Raw genomic sequence first — 8,229 nt, forward strand, 5'->3', positions numbered from 1 at the left:
CAGAAAAGTGCCCTGTGGCCTATTACATCAATACTCATTAAGCACCCATTTACTCTATTCACAATTCCAACAATTAGCCTGTAGTCGTCTGTGACTTGGTACAGATCGAAAAAAGTGTGGGAAGTTGGGCAAATTTTAACTCTAAGAAAAACAACCTTGTCAAAAAGTTGTCACTCTTGCAAAGGAATGAACAAGACTTGGACCAATTAAGCCTTGCCTAGCATAAGAATAACAAGAGATAATTATGTAGTGTGGTGGTTCGCACAACACTTTACAGTACAGGCAACCAGGGTTCAATTTCCATCTCTATCTATAAGGAGTTTGCACGTTCTCCCCAGGACCACCTGGGTTTCCTCCCACAGTCCAAAGGCATACCAGTTGGTAGGTTATTTGGTCATTGTAAATTGTCTCATGATTAAATCAGGATTGCTGGGCCTATTCTGCGCTGTATCTCAATAAATAGTAGCTAGGAATTAAATGCAATTTCAGTTCATATACTGATCTCATGGATAACTTAAAACTTGCAGGAGAAAGGTGGCTAGATTGATAATGCCCTTCAAGAAAATATTTAACAAGGCACCACAGTAGCATAGTGGTTGGTGCAACACTATTACAGATCAGGGTGTTGGAGTTCAGAATTCAATTCCAATGTCCTCTGTAAGGAGTCCACATACTCCCCATGGAATGCATGGGTTTCCTACCACAGTCCAAAGATGTACCAGTTAGTAGGTTAATAGGTCAAATTGGTTTAAGAGGTGGAAGGCTCCTCCTGCTGCTAAATTGTCCCATAACTAGGTTAGAGTTTAAATCAGGGTTGTCAGGGATTGCTGGGCGGTACAGTTGGAAGGGCCATGCCTACTCTGTGCTTCATCTCCAAATAAATAAAAATCCATCTCTCTTTGTTTTCAGCCTCAATAGCTCTCTAGGATACACAATTCCAAATATTCACAAGCCTCTGCGTTAAGAAACTTCTCTGTTAATACTGTCCTAAATGGCCCTTACTGCATTTTCAGATTGTGACTCTAGTTCTCGATACCTCAGCCAAAATGTATATTGACATATTACAAGGATTTCTTTCCTTCTGCAGGGAAACCAGACTTGTATGTGATTTATACCTATGCTTCAACAAGGACCCTGTATAGACACAGACATAGAATAGTACAGCACAGTACAGGCCCTTCAGCCCACATTGTTGTGCTGACCCTTAAACACTGCCTCCCATACAACCCCCCCACCTTAACTTCCTCCATATACCCATCTAGTAGTCTCTTATATTTCACTAGTGTATCTGTCTCCACCACTGACTCAGGCAGTGCATTCCACACACCAACCACTCTCTGAGTAAAAAACCTTCCTCTAATGTCCCCCTTGAACTTCCCACCCTTTACCTTAAAGCCATGTCCTCTTGTATTGAGCAGTGGTGTCCTGGGGAAGAGGTGCTGGCTATCCACTCTATCTATTCCTCTTAACATCTTGTATACCTCTATAATGTCTCCTCTCATCCTCCTTCTCTCCAAAGAGTAAAGCCCCAGCTCCCTTAATCTCCGTTCATAATCCATATTCTCTAAACCAGGCAGCATCCTGGTAAATCTCCTCTGTACCCTTTCCAATGCTTCCATATCCTTCCTATAGTGAGGTGACCAGAACTGGACACAGTACTCCAAGTGTGGCCTAACCAGAGTTTTATAGAGCTGCATAACCCAAAATACCTTTACTCTTATACTCAAAGCCTCTTGCAATAAATTCCAGCATATGCAATTGCTTGCTGATCCGACAAGTTAACTTTGAGTTCCTGTACAAGAACACCCAGCTTCTTCTGAAGATGACCAACTTTAAATCTTGGACTATTTGTCCCCCCCCCCCATTTAAAAAAAGGATGGCCTTACACTTTTGGAAACTATGTTCTATCTGCCACCTCTTGCCATTCCTTTAAATGTCTACATTCTCTCAACGCTTCTCCAAATTTTCTTCTCTACCATTAAACTGGGATCTATTACAGCAAAAGAAAACATGCTGTTGGAGGAAATTAGCAGGTTCCATGGAGGCAAAGGGGCAGTCAACATTTGATGTTGAGACCCTGCATCAGGGCTGAGAGTGTAGAGGGGAAATTGCCAGTATAGAGAGACAAGGGCTGGGGTGAAGCAGGGGTTGGCAAGCAAAGTGCAACCAGATAAACAGGGGGATGATCGGCAGATGGAGTCAGAAGTAGGAGGGATGGAGTTAGGTGATAGGTAGAGACAATCAGGTTGGGGAAGGGGACATAGAGATATTGTTAGGAAAGTGATGTTTCCAAAAAAATGCAAGAGGCAAAGTGGCTGCAGATGTTGAAATCTGATGAGGAAGCTGACAAAAGGAACCAGATGAGGGAGAGATCAACAGTAATGGCCCCACCCCCTGTATCTCTATACTGGCAATCTCCCCTCTACACTGATGCAGGGTCTCTACCTGAAATATCAACTATCTCTTTGCTTCCATGGATGCTGCTTGACCTGCTAAATTCCTCCAAGTTTTGCTGTAATAGATCCCAATTTGATGGCAATAATGGTTGGAAAGAAAATTTAGAGAAGCATGTTAAAGGTAGGGATCCATGACAAAAAAAATAAACAAAAACAGGTTGATGCAGAGTGTGGGTGATGGAAGCGTGGAACCAAATGGGGGAAAGTCAGAGGAAAGAGCACATAGACTGCGGGTTACCTGAAATTGGAAAACTCAATATTCATATCATTAGGTTGTACACTACCGAGGTGCTGTTCTTCTAGTTTACAGTTGGCAGTGGAGAAGGTAGAGATGTCCGTGTGGGAAAGGAAGAAGTGAAATGGCGTGCAACTGGGAGGTCAGAATGGCCATTACATATAGAGCAAAGGTTTTCCACAAAATGGCCACCTAGTCTATGCTCCATAGAAGAGGCCACATCAAGAGCACCCAATGCAGTGGATAAGTTTCATGAGAATCCTTCTTCGACCTTTTTGTTTTGCCAGTGGGGGGGGGGAGATTGTTGTTTGCTGCCACTTACGCGCGGGAGTGGGGAGCTGGGGGGGGGGACTTTGGGGTTCTCATGTTTAACTGTCATTCATTCTTTGGGGCATTTCTCTGTTCGTGGATGTTTACGAAGAAAAAGCATTTCAGGATGTATATTGTATACATTTCTGATATTAAGTTTGACCTTTGAACCTTGAGCTGGTCAGCTGTTTAAGTCCCTGGATGGTGGTGAGGGAGGTAATGCTGGGACATGTGTTACACCTCCTACAGTCAAAGTGCCCTGTGATAGAGGGGGAGTGGATGGATCAGGATGAGCAATACAGGGATTCACAGGAACAGTGAAAGGAGAGAGAAATGTATGACTGATGCTGGGAGTACAATAAAATAAAGCTGGCTCCATTTCCAAATCATTGACAGAAATTGTGAAAACTAGAGCTCCAACACTGATTCTTGTAGCTTCATACTAATCAGTCTACCTGGTCAAAAATTATCCATTATTCCTTCTCTCTGTAAACCGGTTCTCGGACATGAACTCTGAAATATTGTTTAATAATTTAAGGCACCTTATTGTGGAGATTGTGAAATTTCCAACATACTCACTACCTATTCTGCTAGGTAGAACATTTCACTCAAGATTTGTTGGACATTTCCTTTCCATAAATTCATGCCAACTTGCCCAACTCCTTCTGTTATCAACCTAATATCCTTTTATGACTATCATGCGAGATGCCAGCCTTCTTCCTCTCTAATGATGATAAGCTAACTGATCTGAAGTTCCCATTTCTCCCCTCCTCTTTGCTTAAAAAATGGGGTTACATTTGCCATCAACTCCTGTCTGGGAAACTTCTGGAATCTATAGAATTTTGGATTATGGCATCCAATGCTACTTCCTCCACTGCAACCAGTTTCAAAACCTTGGAATTTAATCAGATTTCAGTTTTATTAGCTTCTGGATACCTTTTGTTTAAAACAATTTCTTCAGCATCTCATTCCCTTTAGACAGTAGTTCATCACAGACTGTATTTTGTTGGTCTTCAAAGGAGAATACAAACTGTAATTTAATTTCTCTATTTCCTTGTTTTTTTTCTATTTCAATCGGTGAAGATTGCACATTAACTTCTACTAATCTATTCTTTTTCACATCTCTATATAAAAAAAATTTTTTTTTAAATAACTGATCAATATCTTCATTTTCCTTTGCTAGAGTCTAAATTTTCCCAACCTGCAGGCAAACTGCACTTCTAGTAACATTATAAGCCTTTTAATCTGATCAAATACCTTTTTGAACTTGTTAGTCATGCCTAATCTACTTCTCATTAGGATTTAATGCCTATATATTTCTGGTAAACCACGTTACTACTAATTCACAAGTGAATCAGTCATGTCGAGATAGGCCCTATGCTGCAGTTGGCGTCACTGATAAGCAAAGAAAATGGCTGCCAGTGGAAGAACTGTACACAGGTCTAGACTGTCCAAAGGCAATTAATGATCTCAGGGCAGTGGAAGATCTGTATAATATTTTCTGCCCTCTATAACATATTTGCATATTGCCCCCAATATGCAAATTATCAGCGCATTTGCCTCACAACAAACAAGATTTGCCACATGATCAACAGTTCTCTGACCTTACAATATTTCTATACACCCATGACTGCATGAACAAATTCAGCTCTAGCTCCATTTATAAGTTTACAGATGACACCACAATAGTGGGCCAGATCTCAATGAGGAGACAGTGCAAGGAAGGAGGTAAAGAGCCTAGTGGCATGGTGACAAGATAATATTTCCCTCAAAACGAAGGAGCAGATCATTGACTTCAGCAAGTGGGGTGGAGTCCAATGCTCCTGCTGTATCAATGATGCCAAGACAGATGATTGAGATTCAAAGTCCTATCCACAACACTTTGCCCTGCTCCGGCCACGTGGAACTACAACCAAGGACACTAAAGCCTTTACTTTCTCAGAAAGCTAAGGAAGTTTGGCATCTTAACAATTTTTTTGCAGATGCATAATAGAAAGCATTGCATCCAGATGCAAAGCTTGTTATGGCAACTGCTCTGCCCGAGACTTGAGGAAAATGTAGAGCTGTGAACAGACTGCAGACTATCGACACTTCCCTTTGCCTCAGGAATGCAGCCAATGTAATGAAGAAACATTCCCACCCAATCATCCTCATTTCTCCACTTTCCCACCGGACTAAAGACACAACAGCTTGAGAGCACATACCATCAGACTCAAGGCCAGCTTCCAGTCCACAGAGCCAGCACCACAATTCACTGTGATCATGGCTGATCATCCACAAACAGTACCCCATTCCTGCCTTCTCTCCATATCCCTTCACTCTGCTATCATTAAGAGCTCTATCTCTTTCTTGAAAGCATCCAGAGAACTGGCCTCCACTGCCTTCTGAGGCAGAGCATTCCACAGATCCACAACTCTCTGGGTGAAAAAGTTTTTCCTCAACTCCATTCTAAATGGCTTACCCCTTATTCTCAAATTATGGCCTTTGGTTCTGGACTCCCCCAACATCAGAAACATGTTTCCTAACTCGAACGTGTCCAATCCCTTCATAATCCTATATATTTCAATCAGATCCCCTCTCATCCTTCTAAATTCCAGAGTATACAATCCCAGTCGCTCCAATCTTTCAATATATAACAGTCCTGCCATCCCCGGAATTATCCTCGTGAACCTCCGCTGCACTCTCTCAATACCTAGAATGTCGTTCCTCAATGAGGTTTATAAACACTGTAAAATGAACCTGTTCACATGTCGGGATGGGGACCTGGAATGAGGTTTATAAGCACTGTGAAATGAACCCGCTCCCACATCGGGAAGGGGGCCTGGAATTAGGAACAGGCCGTGATACTCAAGTTGAATAGTAAATTGAATAACTAAAAATACCCTTTCCCGTAGATAAGATCCTAACTGTTTGGCAGGTCTCCATTCCCGAAACGGGGTTACTGAATACTTCGGCATATCTGTAGATGGGACCATCAGAACGCAATAATATTTGGATGGATGGGTTCATATACACGTAAGGGGGCGCTCTTTAGACCGAAAGAGAGAAAAGATCAAATAATTCGCATTCTTTCTGCATACAATTTATAAATTACCTGCTTGCTAATTGTTGCTAAAATCAAATATAGAAGTTACACTTTACAGCTGTTTAGTCTTTTGTTTTAAATCGCACACTAATGAATGTACCAATTTTTAACATGCTCTCGAAACAGGTAAACTAGACTAGACAAGTTAAAATTCAACCTTCGAGGCGGAATCCTGTCACACGTTACTGCGTCTTGGAGAGCCACGTCTCTACAAATGAAAGACTGAACGACAGGCCTTTATTTACACCCGTGAAGGTCTACGATTGTATTGAAAACTGGCCCTGATAAACGAAAAGCTCCTGGAATGTTTCACGTCACGTTTTGCCAGCCGGGAGAAACGAAACTCGGGTCGAGCTTTTTGGATCGAGCTCGAGTGTATTATTAGGCAGGGATTGCATTTCGAAAGCTCCGCCATTTTCACCTCGTCATCATATTTCCAGAGGAAGGCAAGGCCTGTGCGAGCCTGAGAGGCACACAAAATACGAAAAAAAACCGCGAAGAAAACTCAACAGGAAATAACACACATTTCCAAACAAAGCCCACAAACAAGCGTCCGATGCCGTTGTCGCAATCCCCAACCACCCAAAGTTACAAAACAACAATTTACCTGCGGCCAGTGAAATCTCAACTGCACTAGCGACTTCAACACACACAAAATACAGTCAAGAGCTCGGACAACACTCCATGAATGCTACAGTTTCTGGACACCAGCGCAGCCAAGAATATAACTATTTGGATTAACAAAATAGAAATCTGGATCACCAAGTGCAAACCGCTGTCAAAAAAAGTTTACGTTATAAACAAAACTCAATTAGGGTGATGACAGGGAATCATTAAATGCGCCAGACGAATTAAAATTGCACAATAAATTTTAGATTACACTCATGCGGTCTCTCCCAACACCACCACCCACCCCCGCCCAACATCTCGAAATCGAGGGTGACTTTTTAATAACGACAGATCTAGGAGAGGCGGGCGCGGAACGAAATCAAAACAAAAATAGCAGGATAGAAGGTGACTAAAAGAACTGTCATCAGTAAAGTATGCTGGATTCAGAAAAAGAGGCAACACTGAAGGTCAATGAGATCAGGTGCCTGAAGGGAAACGGTGTAACGGGTTGCTCCTGGAGCAAAGAATACCGCGCCCCCCCCCCCACCACCGTCCGGATAGCGAGCCACTAATCCTGAAGCAAAGAGCACCGGAGATCGAGGGCTCACACCTGGAGCAAAGAGTCCGCGGACTGAGGGCCTGTTCCTGAACCAAAATGCACCAACCACGGACCGTGGATCGAGGGCCTTTCCCCCCGAAGCAAATTGAACCACCGGCCCCGGTCCAGAACGACAGCTCGTTCCCGGGGCAAAGGGCACGAACCACGGTTCGGGAATCGAGGGTATTTTTCAGCCAGGTGCACCGGCCCCGGTCCGGATGGAGGACCTGTACGTGGAGCCAGGATCCGTAAACCGCAGGTGGCGACGGCGGAGGCACTGGCATGCATCGGCTCCCGGGGGTCCAGCCCGCCTCTCCCTCCCACTTTCACCGGGAGACGCACCCTTGGCGCCCGCTGCCCAGCAACTCACCGGCTCTCACGGCAAGGCCGTGGCGGGGCGGGCGGTGGCCGTGCTGCGGGCCGCAGGCCTCGGGCGGGCGGGCGACGCCGTCTGCCGACCCTCTCACTCGGCCCTGGCTACCGGGACACTGAGCGTTTGTTCAAAATCACGCGCCCAGCGCCATTCCTCCCCCGTCCGACATCCCATAATATCGGGCCGTTCCGCGGAGCACGTCGGCGGCCCCGCCCACCTTCTCGGCGCGCCGGCCGCCCGTGCGTCACGGCGCCCCGCCCCGCCCCTCGCGCGGTGCCGCCGCTGCCCAGCCGCTCCGCTCCGGTACCGGAGCCAATGGAGGTGCAGGCTCTGCCTCAGCTGGCCCGAGAGGTGGTGTATGCCACCGGGTGCTCCCTCCACCGAGCGCACTGAAACAGCCAGAAGGGGTTCTCATGGCCACCCACAGCGTTCTTTACATTTTGAACGCAGCCCCAAAATTTGATGGGGATGCTACACATCTCAAACAGGCGTTAAAACCATCGTTGCCTTTGTCCCTCCGGTAATGTCTTGCTATGATGGAGCTTTGCACTAAAATGGTATCAA

General features: G+C 45.0%; 1 protein-coding gene across 5 annotated transcripts in view; it reads right to left on the minus strand.

The window, feature by feature from the left end:
- The window catches only part of lin54 (lin-54 DREAM MuvB core complex component), an 86,247-nt gene extending 78,370 nt beyond the window's left edge, over window positions 1-7,877 (minus strand). For 2 of the 5 annotated variants that reach the window (XM_072253052.1, XM_072253047.1), the window contains exon 1: window positions 7,663-7,877. The gene's annotated coding sequence lies outside the window, so the exon portion shown is untranslated. Of the gene's footprint in view, window positions 1-6,242; window positions 6,549-6,692; window positions 6,814-7,304; window positions 7,536-7,662 lie in introns of those variants that run through there. The other 3 variants (XM_072253049.1, XM_072253048.1, XM_072253051.1) reach the window with 3 other exon arrangements.
- Window positions 7,878-8,229: the final 352 nt, after the last annotated feature.

This window comes from Mobula birostris, chromosome 3, assembly GCF_030028105.1.
Source record: "Mobula birostris isolate sMobBir1 chromosome 3, sMobBir1.hap1, whole genome shotgun sequence".
Classification (NCBI taxonomy): Eukaryota; Metazoa; Chordata; class Chondrichthyes; order Myliobatiformes; family Myliobatidae; genus Mobula; species Mobula birostris.